The sequence below is a fragment of the Xenopus tropicalis genome, chromosome 4 (genome assembly GCF_000004195.4).
Source record: "Xenopus tropicalis strain Nigerian chromosome 4, UCB_Xtro_10.0, whole genome shotgun sequence".
NCBI lineage: Eukaryota > Metazoa > Chordata > Amphibia > Anura > Pipidae > Xenopus > Xenopus tropicalis.
The window spans coordinates 89,414,005-89,430,679 of record NC_030680.2 but is presented as its reverse complement, the minus strand read 5'-3'; the positions used below and the strand labels follow the sequence as shown (position 1 = coordinate 89,430,679).

The 16,675-nt window shown below is 38.1% G+C and overlaps 1 protein-coding gene across 1 annotated transcript in view; it reads right to left on the bottom strand.

Moving 5' to 3' along the window:
* ptprf (protein tyrosine phosphatase receptor type F) overlaps positions 1-16,675 on the bottom strand; it is a 565,520-nt gene that overhangs the window by 210,058 nt on the left and 338,787 nt on the right. The gene's annotated exons all lie outside the window — the stretch shown is intronic.

Genomic DNA, 16,675 nt, shown 5'->3' with positions numbered 1-16,675 from the left:
AGACACACACACTGTTACTCCTGAATTCTATATGCTTATACCCTCTAGAATAACATCTTAGCACACTGATGCTTTATGAGGACCCATCAATTCACAGTACTCCAGTTACGCTTCTGTCTTGATTGTATGTGACAATATCATAATATGTACTGCACATTGGTACAATAAAGTGCTATGGAGTGGTGTAATATCTAACAACTCTGTAGTAGCCCCACAGCATATGCATTTACACACCCACACTTGTTTGTGATGTTAAAATGCTTAGAAATACAAAGTGAATGTTCTTGGTATTATTTTCACTAGGCAAGTAAGGCTTTATCACAAAAAGGTTGAAATAATCAATATATTTTTACAATCCAATTGAAAGATAACACCACGAGGGAAGTCACTCCTCATGCAGAACAATTAGAGCTGTTTGAACCTGATTATGCAGCTGGGGATTGCACATTCAGCATAATAAATGCCTTATAAAATTATTGATCGAGAAAGGAGTCACAGGGGTATGCAGGGGCACAGTTCATCTTCATTGTCTTTACTGAGATCATCCATCTCTTCCCTTTCTCAAGGTCCATCCTCCATTCTTCCCCAAGCTCATTTCTCCCACTTTACCTCATCGTGCTGTTTGCTGTCACCCTGAGTGATTCCTCAATATGATGCCTTGCCCGTTCCAATCACTTTATGGCAGGGTGCCCCCTTTAGGAAAGTGCTTATATTCAAGAATAATGTAAACAAAATGCACCACACAAATGAACATTATAAAAAAAAATAAAAATTCTGTTACTTCCTACAAAATGTATTACATTTAGTAGAGAAATATTAGGAATATAAGGGAGGTGTTTTCATGGCACTGTGATTACCTCTAACTGCTTTTGTTTCCACAGAATGTTACACTATTTTTGAATCTTCTTTTCTGTGGTTAAAGCTGCAACAAGTATTTCATATTGTTCCAGTGATCAAACCGTTCCAGGGAAGCAGCTGCCATGAATGCAACATCTGACCCTGCCAGCCTTGGAACGATCTGTAACACTGTTGCAACTTTAAGCTTGCTGGCCTTCTTAGCAAACAACTGGAAGCTGCTATGGCATATGGAGAAATTCTGCAAGGTGCCCGCAGGCACAGTTCAGTCATTGTGATGCCAGGATACACACTGTTGCTAATGGGTGTGCTCCTAATTTAGTGGTATTCTCATGATCTTCCATGATGTGACATTACCAATAATCTCAGCAGAATACTGCCTAACATTTCTTAGAGATGCATAAAACACAAATGCAAATATTTAGAAAATGATTATTCAATTATAGTATGAAAGTAGGTACTCATTTAGAAATATCCTCCAGCAACATCCAGACAGGCCATAAGTGTCTGTCTCATTTTGTCTTTGCTAAATCACTGGACTCCCTTCCACTGTCAACAGCCCTTTATGTTTTAACTTTAATCTACTCCTTCTCTGTATTCATGCCATCCAGGTCCCTACTGAGCAGCCAGCCTCCTCCTGTTCACCTACGACAGCACCCTGGCATGCACAGTACTGATGCACATGTTCTTCAGCAAAGGATAAGAGATGAAGGAGGCCTGCATTGGAAGAATCTGGAAGGTAAATGGAGCAAACCCAGAGTTCCAAAGTGTCTCTGAAAGCAATCACTACACATAAATGCTTTGTTGAAGAACAGAGGTGAGCAGCTACATTCAAACCTAACATCACCATGATCACTGCCAAACATCTAGAAATGTGTAAAGGTCTCCATTGGCTCCCTAACAGACAGGCCTGGCCCTGTTGGATGCAATACTAGCTGCCAAATCCCCATATGTAATAGAGCAGTTACTCATAGCATCCGATAAGATGCTTGCTTTTAAGTAATTAACCTGTAAATGCTACCTGCTCATTGGTTGCTATGGGTTACTTCTCCTGGGCAAACTTAGTTCCTTTTATTATATAACCCCTTTAATGTGTAATGCCAACTTTAAATCTTGGTGGAAAAAAATAGTATGGGGTTGTTTTTCACAATTATATAACTGGCACTTATGGGACATAGTGCTTGGTGCTGATTAATTCATTATATATACAGTATATATATATATATATTTTTTTTTTTTATAATTAATAATGAATTAATTAATTACATATAGTCCCATATCAGCACTCCCCAATAAGATAACCACACAAGCCAGTTGATATTTACAGGATCATTATTTAAAAAGTAAATATCACTCACAGCAACCATGTGTAGAAAGGTAACTATGTAACTTTATTCCTGCACACTCATATCAACCCATTTCGATCCACAGGGGATGGTCGTCAGGATAGTAACAGGAAGTGACATGCATGCTTAAGTATCTAAAACAGCCAATCAATATAACCCACCAATAAACATCAAAATAACCCATGTGCACTAAAAAGATGTGTATATATAGATATATAATTAATTAATCAGCACCAAGTCCCATAAGTGCCAGTTATATATGTATGTTCCAAGCAACAAGGTGATGTTGTAGATTATGAAGTACTGTCCAAACCCAATTACATATAAACACTAAGGTTCATGCAGAGGACAAAACCACTAGCCTCCAAATACAGCAAGCAGCTTATTCATTAATACCAAACTCCAAAGCAGGAATGATATATTATTATAGTTACCATGGAGTCAGGACTGGATTTCAGAATAGGGAGCCCAGAGTCGCCCCCCCCCCACTTTTGCTGCCCGCCCACCTCTATGCCCCCCCCACGTGTGTGCATGCACGTCACTTAACTCACATATGGAGCAGTGGGGAGAGGATCCCCATTGCTCTGTATGTGGGCAAAATTTCAGTGCGGCTGGGTGGCATGCCACCCCTAAATTTGTGCCTCTCTAGGCCCGGGCCTTTGTGGCTTAGCCACAAATAACATCACTTTAAAATCCACTTGGTCCCCCCGAAAAATATATCAAATATCACAAATGGCAAAAAATTTGAAAAGATTAAAAACTGTGATGATTTCTGTTATCAAAATAATATCATTGCTAGCAAAGCTCACAGTGTCTATCCATTCTAAGAATCAAAAAATGCCCAATCCATAGTACACTCCACACCATGAAATAAATCACAGTATAGACAGCTAGACATATGCCTCATAAAGTGCATTATAAACCCCATAATGTGAATATAAAATTATAAAAAAGTAACCCCATAAAATAGCACAAAACACTTTTAATCATATCTACTACAACCCAGAATGTGACCCATAAATATAAGTACACGTGTATTGTCAAATACTGAAGTGACGTGAATACCTGTGTGAACCAAAGACTGACAAATATGAAATCTTAAGAATATTTAGTACTTAATATAAGTACAAAAAAAATAAAATTTATATATATTTGCACATATTGATTTAGTATATTGCAGAAACATAGTGCATAAAAATATAAAGTGGAAACCTAAGAAAATCAGCTACAATGATACAATTATGTTTTACCATAGAGCAGATAAGATTTTGCTGATTAATTTTGACCATATTTCAATTTTGTTGTCATTTGCCTTTATGTAGTATGACAGTGGAGTAGCCATTAGGGTGCATGGAATGTCAGCTCGGTCAAAATGGTCAATATTATTATCATTGGACTTTAATAATGGATTTTCATAAAGCTAAGATTACCAGTAATCACAAACACGGACACCGTATCTCCTATAGACAGCAGATCAATTTTTGAAATTAGAACTATATTTTATGCATAGAATGTGCACCATGTTGAATGAATGTGGCTAATTCTTTATTCCCCTCAGGAACAAGAGTAAAGTAACATTTCTAGCTTCTGCCTTAGAATGTAAATACAGTATGTATGAAAAATATTAATGACTGTGGCTTTAGGTGGCATACTATCTATTCCTAGCTTCTGTATCCTCAAGGAGCCAGCTCATATGAAGGGCCATTTACCAAGTGTACGGCAAGGTGTAAGGCAAGTGTAAGGCAAAAAATGGGAAAATCACCATTTTTTTTTTGCACACTGTGTTCTATGCTAAATTAATGAATTGCTGAGGGTCTCTTGTTCCCTTCACCTCCATTAATATTGTGCTGTCAGTGTTCAGCAGCATTTACATTTGGTATAGAAATGTTAGGGATAAAAAAAAAAAAGCAGAATATGCCATTTGGTTTTGGTCTTCAGTGCTCAAGCGGGACATTGAGTTAGAGGCAAGTTTATCTAGGGACTGGTCCAATTGTCATCTTGGAGTCAGGGAGGAAATTGTTCCTCCTCTGCGACAAATTAGAGAGGCTTCAGATGGGGTTTTTTGACTTTCCTCTGGATCAACTAGCAGTTAGACAGGTTATATATAGGCATAAGAGGTTGAACTTTTATGTCTTTTTTTCAACTTATCTTACTATGTTACTATGTAAAAATGTTATAGTCTTAGAATTGTTTTTTCACAGACAGACTTGTGCATGCTCTGTGTGCCTGTTTTTGCTCCCACTGAAAGTTACACTATTTTTGTATTTTCTTTTCTGTAAGAGCTGCAGAGGTTAAAGCTGCAACAGTGTTTTAAACTGTTCTAAAAAAAAAGCAGCTACAGTGAATGCAAAATTTTGCCCCTGAGGCAGGCAAAGAGTAAATTTTAGTTTCACTGACCCCCCTCCAAGGAGGTAGTAGGTTGGTTCTCAACTCACCTCATGACAGCAGCAATTCTGCTGCAAAGATACAGTTAAAGTGGACTCAGAGACAGAGGCTTAGCCAATGTGAGGGTTGGTGGATCTGTAACTGGTACTGTAGTGGAGTAGTACAAAAGGAAAGGCTGTGTAGAATAGAAGCCTAGCTTCTACCAGGAAGAGTTAATAGAGTTATCTCTTTGGTTATATTTACCTAAGTAATTTGAGGTATTGCATGAGAGTAACCCTTCATGTAATAGGAAACAAAAATAAAAGTATTGCATGAAAAATCTCACTGAAAGCAAGAGAGAGAGGTACACTTGTGAACTGACTATAATTGTATAATATTGTTTATTATGATACTAGATGGTGTGTCTAAGATAATGATAGTTTACTTGCATATATTGCATATGATATTCTATAAACTCCACTATAAAGGCCACTGCCACTGAATCTAGGGTTCAGGCAGTAGAGTTGGTTGTCAATACTGGAAAGCAGGTACTTGGACAGAATACAAAATCTACGCAGACACAATGTACAATGTACAACATCCTTGGTTGAATTATTATTTCAGTTTATTTTATGTTGCTTATTTCCTTCACCTTTATTTGAAAAAGAAACTTCTTATGCAAAACTCACAAGAATGAGTAACTTAATCATTCTAGTCCATATGTAATAGAAATGTTGTAACCTCTAGATCATTACTTGCTACAGTTGGCAGCTACTTTCATATCTCACATCCTCATGCACTGTGAACAAGAGATCCCTAGATCCCCATTTTTGGCAATCAAATGTAGGCATTTGTGTCACTTACACTGAAGGCTGCACAGAGGAGTGCTTATGGGCACAGCATCAGAATACCAACTGGTCTCTAGGTCAGTATGATAGCGTTTCAAAGGCATCAAACATTTATGGTTATTTAAGAAACAGTACTGTTGGATGAATAGAAAATAAAGAAAAAACAAACTCTTGCTAGATATAATGAACCAAAAGATTTATTATATATATCCCCAGAATAGTTGTATGCTGCAAAATATTCACAGTACACCTTTCTCAACACCAAGTAGTTAGCCCTAATGCCTGCTCTTTTTAGGGCAACAGACCTACAGTTTTTATGTGACTCAAATGTTGTAATAATGAGAGAGAAGATTTTGGCTGCATCATATATGCCATTGTAATAAACAACTTGCTTATTAGTGACCTGTAAGCTTGTGATTACTCAATGGCCTTATGAGCCACTGTTTGTGAACTACTTTTTAAAGGAGAACTAAACCCTAAAATGACTATTTCTAGAAATGCTATATTTATTATACAGAACATATTGCACCAGTCTAAAGGTTCAGAATCTCAATAATATTAACAATTTAGGCCTTTAAAGTTGTAACAGGAGCTCACCATCTTAGATTTTGTTAGAAGTGTCAGTGACATGCACATGCTCAGTGTGCTCTGGGCAGATGTTGAAAAGCTAAGCTTAGGGGTCGTCGCAAATCATCAATTAGAAAATGAAGTTTGTCATTTAAGCTGATTATTAAATTCTGATGCTAATTGTGCTTATGTAAGAATTGTGATGCAGTAATTATATTTTCAGCCTTGTACTATGACATTTATATTGTATATATACAGTATATTGTGAGTCCGCAGCTCAATAACTGTCAGCAGCACAGAGCATGTGCAGTGAATTAGCAAAAAAAAAAAGATGGAGAGCTACTTTGGAGGCACAGATCTTCCCTGCTAAAGGGCTGTGGCTGCCTTGGGCTGGTACAGAAGCCTAAAACACAAGGTACAAGATTTCTGCCCTACTTCTTTGGTTAAGCTACAGTTCCCCTTTAAGATGGCCATACACTGAAAGATCTGCTCTTTTGGTGAGGTTGGCAATTGGAGGGCCCCATACACAGGCATATAAGCTGCTGGTTCCGTCAGAAGGGGCCATATCAGCAGCCTAAATCTAAAAAGGCACCTACAATACATTCAGTGTATGCAACTGAATGTACAAAAACAATTTAAAGGAAATCTATACCTCTAGAGTGTAGAATGAATACCAACAGACAGTTTAGATCATACTGAGTGGCCTATTAAAGAATCCTACCAAACTGTAATATATATATACCTGTATATATATATATATATATATATATATATATATATATATATATATATATATATATCAGTCGATACTGCCCTTTTACATTTGACAGGAAATAATGCAGCTCTAACAGTAACAGGAAGAAGTGTGGGAGTATAAGACAGAACTTTGTCCATTAATTGGCTAATTTGGTTTGCTTGTGTGCGCCATGAATCTTTTGATCCCAGGGGGGCGACCTTTAGCACTTAAGATAGCAATATTCTCTTTAGGATTATGCAATGGCACATGCTACTAAAAATGGTTTATTTAGATAAAGCAGAGTTTTCTATACAAGCTGTTTTATGCAATGTATTTTAATAGAAACCTACATAATTTGGGGGTGTAGTTTTCCTTTAAGAACAAAACACTGGGTGGACATTGTTTTTATTATGCTTTGGGCACTAACAAACTATTTTTTACAAAATACCCCAGTTCCATTGCCATAAGATTCAGTCAGCACTGAGTTCATATGAATAGAAATGCATTGTTTGCAAACCACTGCCATCCATATTGTTAAAAGCCCTGTTTAAACAATTTTGAATATACTGGAAATCGTTACAAACAAAAAAAAAAAAAAAAGAATGCCCATAATATATATAGTTACAGAGGCTCAGGGCTCCATGGATATCTTAAGATCTTCCAGCAGTAACAGACCTACCAATTCAACAGCAAGAGACAAAGCGTGAGCTCTTTCTATCAGTAATGGGTCCCCGTAGACCAGTCACTTTAATGGACTGGGAAGCTGCCTTAACACAATTTATGAAGGAGGTTTACTCATCAGTTTAATTGAGCTGATTTAGGCCTGAGTTCATAGGTGACGTTTGTGAGATACACAAGCACAATTAAGTTGATGAAACGTCTCCCCTTGCTTCGTCAAGCAAGCCGCAGTCACTCTTTTACATCAGCCGGATGCTAAATTACACTCGATTCCACCTGCCACCAGATTTCTCAGACAGTTAAAAAATATGTCAGTTCCACAAGCAAATACTGATGTGTGTTATTAGAGATATAGGAACATTATTTGTACGACAAATCAATCCTCCTATTTGGGCTTGGAATGAACTGAAACGCAACACAAATTACTGCCACAGTCGATAGTAATCAATTTAGAAATTCCAAAGCCCAGCCTGGCTATGAAATATCACAAGAAAGGACAGGCCCTTCAGCCAACTCGGTGCCATCACCTTTTATCAAAGAAACGCTATACAAATTGTAGCTGGATTACTAGAGAAACTCTGCTAGCATTTCATTAGTTTTGAATCCCTAATACCTCCTTTCAACGGGCTGCCCTTTCCTCCCCAGGACTCAAGCATTCTGCACAAAGTGCTATTTTTGTACTGTGCATTGTGATGCATATAGATGTAAGTAATTTGTAAGCACAAGCCATTTGTGCAGAAACCCACTCAGCTCTGCCTTAAATGATTGTACCTTGAACAATTTCATATCTGACCCCTCAAATACATTACAGTCTTATTATGTTTGGAGCGCTTTTATGAGTATTTTGTCTTTTACTGGTTATTGTTTTAGTTTGCATATATTGCCAGCTGTTATAGATCACATACCTATATTTTCTTGTGGTGCACTTTGTGTTTGAGTTCTATGTCTATTTCTACTGGTCGTGTGTTAGATGTTATATTGCCTATATATGTAACCAAAACAATGCATTTAATAGATGGAAATGACAGTCACATTTTGATATATAGTTTATGATTTCTTTGATTTCTGAGAAAAATGGCATAAAATTGCAGTCAATATCCCATTAATGGAGCACACTCACTTCACTTGGCACAGATTATAAAAGAAAGATAACTAGCAGGGTGAGCACTGGGCTGTGAAGTTGGAAAGGAACAATTAGAAAGGCAATGGTCCATGTTTCCAACCTGAAATACCATACAGAATCGTAAAATGCTTCTTTGTGAAAACAACAAACCAGATAACAAACCATCTTATGATTCCTTGACATTTAAAAAAGTCATGCCCTAGACCAGTGATCCCCAGCCAGTGGCTCGTGAGCAACATGTTGCTCACCAACCTCTTGGATGTTGCTCTCAGTGCCCCCAAACCAGTAGTTATTTTTGAATTCTTGGCTTGGTGGCAAGTTTTGGTTGAACAAATAAAGCCTCCTGTAAGCTGATAGTGTGCATAGAGGCTACCTAATAGCCAATCTTAGCCCTTATTTGACACCGTGAACTTTTATGATACTATTGTTGCTCTCCAAGTCTTTATACATTACTTTCTCATGGGTAAGAAAGGTTGGGGATCCCTGGAAGGCAGCAGACTGCAAGCAAACCCCATACCTGAGCAGTACACAAAGAAGCTAATCAACAGAAAAAAAGGTGCTTTATCATATTGTAGTTTCAGTGGGGTGAGATTTAAACACTCACCCTGACTGAGGACATGGAGTTTTGGTGTATGTTAAGAACTTTGGGGGAGGTGGTTAAGCTAAGTTTTTTTTATATTATTTTAAGGTAAGACACATGGCCTATCTCTCTCTTGATATCTTTTTCACTCTCTATTCTTGTTTTATATTCAATCATCTGTCCCTTGTAACCAGCACCTACATCTACATCTCTGAGCTTTGGATATTGTAAGTCATTTCTTTTGAGGTGCTTTTACATAGAAATTGCTATTTTTTATGCTTACATCATTTAAAAATTGTTAATAATAATTTTCAAGTTCACCCTTTATGGTCCCTAAATAATTTAGATTTTTCATTCCTAGGAACTTGTCCGCTGACATCCACTCAATGGGATTTTTGGAAAAGGCAGCTGAAGGAGGCCACAGGTCACTTGTAGGTTAAGCATACGCTGCCACACTAGGGGATCCTGTCAGCATTTGTGATCCTATCTCGCTGATGTTTACACCTGAATACTGATGAGAGCTGTATTTCTTGTTATTATTGGGGAAAGAAGTATTCTCCGTTCCTGCTTGATCAGGAACATGCTGAACTCTGTAAGGAAATTGTGCATCTGTCTGGACATTTTTAGCTCCCAAAATGCTTTTCTATAAAGGTAAGAACAAATGCCAATCACAGACTTCCATCTAGATTACCCTGCTGAAAGCAAAAATCTCCCTAGCCACTTGCTTTCCACTTGAATATATGGCTTATAGTTTTGCAAATAAGAGCCTAACAATAAAATTACAGCCACATAATGCACTATATGAATTGTAGAAGTTAATGATCTGGACTGGACTATAAACTCTTAGATCATTGCGAGAGTCCTTTCTCTGAGGGCTGTAAACTTTCATTATAACTCAATATAGGGAATTAAAATGAAAAATAGACTGTTGCTATAACTACAGATTTAATCAATTGCCAATAATATGTTACATATATGTATTTCCTGATTTGATATAGGATACGCATAAATGTTTTAAGCTCAGTAAACCCATCCTTGTGCAAACTAATTGTATAAGGAGATACAAATTAAGCTAAGGTCCTCTGAACTCACCCATTATTAACAGGGCCAGATTTGATAAGTCTGTGTCCAGAGGCTGCCCCCTTTCCCCGAGCGCCAACCTCCCATATATTCCCATACATACACCTAATAGTAAAGCCCCAAATATATTAAGGCAGTGGTTCCCAACCTTTTTTGCACCACGGACCGGTTTCAAGTAAGACAATTTTTCCAAGGACCGGGAATGGGGGATGCGGCGCAACTAGTGTTAGTTACATTTTATATTATGCACTTTACTATTAATATTATTATTACATACAGCTTAATAAAGTACTTTGGTCCTTTTCATAATCAGTAGAAATCTTCCTGGGCTTCGTATAGCTATTGTCATGGCTGTGTAACGCATCGGGGAGTTGGGATCACAAGTAATTGGGACCAGAGGTGGCCCGGTTTAGCACAGCCCACGGCCCGGCACCGGTCGGGGACCCCTGTATTAAGGCATTCATATATCTCATGATTAACTATACTCATACATCATGTTAAAACCCTTAGAATTTCTAGATATGCCCATTTGTACTTTGTACTTTGAATTTGTCCTGAATTTATGATATGAGAATGGGAAGGCCCTCAAATACTAAGTTACTTGTGTCAGAAGGGGATGCACTGTAGTCTATAAAGGTGCCACCTATGCTGCTAAAAAATGCTTTAAAGCAATAATAATCCCTGTATAGCAGACCTATCACATACTGTGTGAGCAGCTCCTCTTGGCTGTTATGCACTGATATCTCCAAAACCTCTGCCCTGCTCAAACCAGCCAAGGCTATGCCCCTGATCTGCCTAGATTCTCAGATTTATTGGAATGCAATCAGGCTTGGTGGCATTTGAACACTTTATACACAATATAATAAACAGGTTAATAGGGACCAACATGCCTGCTAAATGTCTCTGTGGTTAAGGAGAGATGGATCCTCTAGGCTGCTAGAGCAGTAGTCTCTGTTCTCCAGGTCTCAAAGCTCCTCTCCTGAAGCGTCAGTCCAACAAAGCATGGACTCTTAGGGGCACATTTACTAACCCACGAATGGGCCGAATGCGTCCGATTGCGTTTTTTTCATAATGATCGGTAATTTTGCGATTTTTTCGGCGTCTTTACGATTTTTGCGTAAAAACGCGAGTTTTTCAGCGTCTTTACGTTTTTTGCATAAAAACGCGAGTTTTTTTCGGCGTCTTTACGATTTTTGCGTAAAAACGCAAGTTTTTCGTAGCCATTACGAAAGTTGCGCAAAGTCGCGATTTTTTCGTAGTGTTAAAACTTGCGCGAAACATCGCGCCTTTTAAGTTTTAACGCTACGAAAAAGGCGCGACTTTGCGCGCAAGTGTTAACGCTACGAAAAAATTGCGACTTTGCGCAAGTTTCGTAAAGACGCCGAAAAACTCGCGTTTTTACGCAAAAATCGTAAAGACGCCGAAAAACTCGAGTTTTTACGCAAAAATCGTAAAGACGCCGAAAAACTCGCGTTTTTACGCAAAAATCGTAAAGACACCGAAAAAAATCGCAAAAAATACGAAAAAGTCGCAAAATGTTCGTTTCCAATCGGAATTTTTCCAATTCGGATTCGAAATCGTGTCTTAGTAAATCAGCCCCTTAGTATAAACATTTGCCCCTTATTATTAACATTTGTCCCTCTCAAAGCTAAATGTCACTGTCTCCTCTACTTTCCCAGCCTAACTGCTCCCTGACCTGGAAGTGCCCTCTCCCACCCCTCTCATGAGCCGCCCTCTTTTAGAAAGAAGCACAACCAGAACATAGTGCAACAATAAAGTGGACCAATAGCATAGCAGAAGAAAAACATAATATGCAAGCATAAGCAGATACATTATGGTTATCCCCTTGTACAACTACTCCCCCAACCCACTCTGTCTGTAGACCTTATACACTACTCAGCCTGCAGGACCTGTTTCATTATGGGACAGACTGTTGCATTCACTGCAGCCTTTTGTTAAAGCCTAAATAATGGTGGAAAACTTGCTGTAAAATAGATCACCTATGTATAAAGCTCTGTTGAATAATATATGTATAAGGTTTTAAACACACAGGTCATTTTACTGTTATGCAGCATTGTTATTCCTGTGTTTACGCTGGGTTATATTATATAATGCTGCACATTTCTGACACTCTTGGGTCCCAATAGAAAAACAATCAATAATAAAAAATAAGAAATGTCATTGCAGAGGTGAGACACAGTGATTTTTAAATGAGCTTGAAATTTATATTTTTTCTTTTATTTAGAAGTAGGTATGACAGATTCAGCAATAGAGTGGGAAGGAGCTACTGAAACAAGGATTGAAGCATTTCATACGATATAGACAAAGACCCCAGGCAATGCCGGAGCTATGTTAACTGCTTAGGTCATAGGGTATGATTTCGTTTTTATTGTTTGGTGATTTTCCAAATTTCTTGCTGTGTCGATTTCCAAGTTTGCAGTTCACAGGGATTCAATTCACTACAAGATGATTCTTGCCAATGGCAAGAAATGGATTTCTTAGTGGAGCAGTTCTTTGCAAACCCTTTTATACATGACACATTTGTCAGCAAACACAGTAGCGATACAAAATAGAGAAATACACAAACTGAATGGCTAAAACCCCACCAATAGCAGTGGGATCAGGATACCCCATATTATCACTTATGGACACTATCAGTACAGGTATAGAATCCCTTATCCAGAAACCCGTTATCCAGAAAGTTCCGAATTACGGAAAGGCCATCTGCCATAGACTCCATTATGAGCAAATAATTCAAATATTTAAAAATGATTTCCTTTTTCTCTGTAATATTAAAACAGAATCCTGTACTTGATCCTAACTAAGGTATAATTAATCCTTATTGGAGACAAAACAAGCCTATTAGGTTTATATAATATTTCAATGATTTTAAGCAGACTTTATGGAGATCCAAATTACGGAAAGACCCCTTATCCAGAAAACCCCAGGTCCCAAGCATTCTGGATAACAGGTCCCATACTTCAGGTTCAGCTGCACCAGAAATATAGTCACTTTGAACATAGCCTGCTCATAGTGATTTTATAAAATAAAATGTGTATGGAGACTTCAGGCCTCCAAAATGGCTTCATTGGACTGTATCAGAATATACTCATTTTCTTTCAAGATTGAAAGCAGAACATTATGCATGCTATAGAAAATATGCCACGAGTCATAACATCAGATGCAAAGTTTTCTAGATGCTGAACATGAAAGGAAAGAAGCAGCATAGATATGCAATTGATACCCCTTTTAATTATTAGAATTGGTTGTTTAAGCCACACCTGTCTTTGCATATATAGGCAGGGTCAGACTGGGCCATCAAGGGAAAAAAATTGGGAAAAAAATTAACGTTACACCCCCCTGATTGCGGGCACAATAGGGAAGTATAAGGTATGTGAGGGGTGGGTTGCAGTGTTGGCTCAAGACTGGGTGCCCCTAAAGTGGCAGCCCCGGTGGACCTCAGACACCCAAGTTCGATGCTGTATACAGGTGACACTACATCATGACATTCTTGGCAATTCTGTGCTTTCTACATTGTGGCAACAGTTTGAGGAAGGCTGTATTCTGTTTCAGGAGGATAATAATCCCATGCACAAAGTAAGGTCAATTTGTATAATTGCAGTTTTTTTTCTTTGCAAGTTTTGTATCGTTATGAATGGGTGCTAATGTTTGCTACAAAGGGAGACCTAGCCGTTTTCCTCTTTGCTGCAGTGAGAGAATGAAGCAGTGACAGCCAATCTGTCATGTCGAGAAGGGATTTCTTTCACTCTTTTGTAGATGACAGACATTGAGGGAATTTACTTGGTTCCCAATCTGCTCCCTTAACAGCAAGACAAATGACCCCAGCAATGGTGAGATTTCAGAAAAGCTACAAAGCAGACGCCCTCTTTCCCATAAGAGGTTTGGATTGTTAAAGAAAGAAAGGATTATGGACGACTGGTGGTAGGTTTCTGCAGACAGCATTCGGAGCACTCCCACTGGTATAGGTTACTTTGTTATCTAGGTCAATTTCAGGAGGAAATGGAAAAATTACATCTTCAGTGACCACCAGAGAAGGTGGGGGGGGGGGGGGGGGGGGGAGGGAAAAAATAGTGCAAAACTGCCTTTTTATGTGGCCCAAAGAAATTTTATAGGGAAAGCCACAAAGGTCTAGTCTCTGGCACAAAGCACATTTTCTGTTTTTTCCAGTTTATCAGCCCTGAGAAGTCAAGTGACTCAAATATTTGTGCTTCCTAAAAACTTTCATTCCACAGACTGCATTCCTTTGATGAAAGAGACATTTTTTTGTCTGTCTGCTCAAGTGTAAGCTGTATAAAACTTCAGCAGTAATTTCGGTACCAACTGTTACATGTGCTCAGGCTGACTTTTGTTGTAGTACATTTCTACTGATGTTTCTGCCCACTTCTCTACTGATGTTTCTGCCCATTTCTCGTTCTGCCCACAGAACGAGAAATATTTGTTTTGAAAGGGCTTTTGTAAGTTCTGTTTCTTTCTTAAGTGATTATAGCAGCCTAAAGTAAAAATAAGGTGATGCCTGAATTAAACAAACAAACTGTCTTCAGTATAAATATATTATTGTTATTCTATTTTTCAGGAAGCCTCATAATTATGAAAATAATTCTACATTTTATATCATTTTAACCAACTTATACAAAAATGAAATGCTCAATACTGTGAGGGCTTCAAACTGTATATGTTAAATATCTTGTAATACAGGTATGGGACCAGTTATCCATAATGCTTGGGACCTGGGGTTTTCTGGATAAGGGGTCTTTCTGTAATTTCCTAGTAGGGATCAAGTACATGGTACTGTTTTATTATTACAGAGAAAAAGGAAATCATTTTTAAACATTTGAATTATTTAATTAAATTGGTGTATATGGTAGATGGCCTTCCAGTAATTGGTATCTTTATGGATAACAGGTTTTAGGATAACAGATCCCACACCAACTATTTTACCAGAATGCATTCTGCACAAATTACAAGCAAAGCTACTAACTTACTTAGGGCTAAAATTAATTGCTTTAGGGCAGGGGTCCCCAACCTTTCTTACTCGTGAGCCACATTCAAATGTAAAAAGACTTGGAGAGCAACACAAGCATCATACAAGTTCATGGAGGTGCCAAATAAGGGCTAAGATTGGCTATTAGGCAGCCTCTATGCACACTATCAGCTTACAGGGGGCTTTATTTGATAGTAAATCTTGTTTTTATTCAACCAAAACTTGCCACCAAGTCAGGAATATAAAAATAACTACCTGGTTTGGGGGCACTGAGAGCAACATCCAAGGGGTTGGTGAGCAACATGTTGCCCCCGAGCCACTGGTTGGGGATCGCTGCTTTAGGGCAAGGCAATAAGGCTTTGACCACCACTCCAGATGGATAAAAAGAAGTAACTCAGGTCTTTTCAAGTTTGCTTGTAATTTCTGCAGAATGCCTCTCTGCTGTACCCTAAAAGCAGAGCTGATAACAAAGGAGAAGCTCCAACATTGCTCATCTGCATATGTTACTTAGCCAGCTCTTTACTTTAAGGCGATCATGATTTTTTTTTTTACAAGATAAATCTGCAGAATCGCCAGCTATGCTGAGCGAAAGGGAAGGTTCAGTTCTCTGTGACCTTAGACAAGCTATTTTATTTTCAGCTAGACTAGCCCAAGGGCTTTCTGTCCCTGAATAAAGCTGTGTAATTCTGTAGAACATTATGTAGCAAACCTCAATCTTTAAATGATTATTAGCACCGTGCAGAGGGAAATGCACTGCTGTAATCTGAAGTAAACTCATGCTTTACTGGTCTCTCTTGCAACTAGGAAGCGTATACAGGTATGGGACCTGTTATCCAGAATGCTTGGGACCTGGGGTTTTCCGGATAAGGGATCTTTCTGTAATTTAGATCTCCATAACTTAAGTCTGCTAAAAGCCATTTAAATATTAAATAAACCCAATAGGATTGTTTTGCCTCCATAGGATTAATTATATCTTAGTTAGGATCAAGTACAAGGTTCTGTTTTACTATTACAGAGAAAAAGGAAATCATTTTTAAAAATCTGAATTATTTGCTCATAATGGAGTCTATGGCAGATTGCTTTTCTGTAATTCGGAACTTTCTGGATAACGGGTTTCTGGATAAGGGATCCCATACCTGTACTGGCCACCGACAAAAAAATCATAAAGTGGACATGATATACTTACATACAGTATGTTTATATATATATATGTATAATATTATTACTACTTAATCACACACGGGTTCAATACACAATCTGACAAAAAAAAAAATGATAGGTTGAGGAGATGCACTCAAACCATTTATATCACAAAACTAAAAGTAAAAATTTCAGACGTATGAAAAAAGGTATACTGCTTTTTTATAATAGCGATGGTTCCTCTTTAAGTTTTCTAAACCCTGTATAATGCACAAAACCCACATAAACGTCATCTTCCTCCATGCGCTGAATATTGTCTGCTCTCTGTTGTACATTCCCATTAGCTTCTGAAGTCC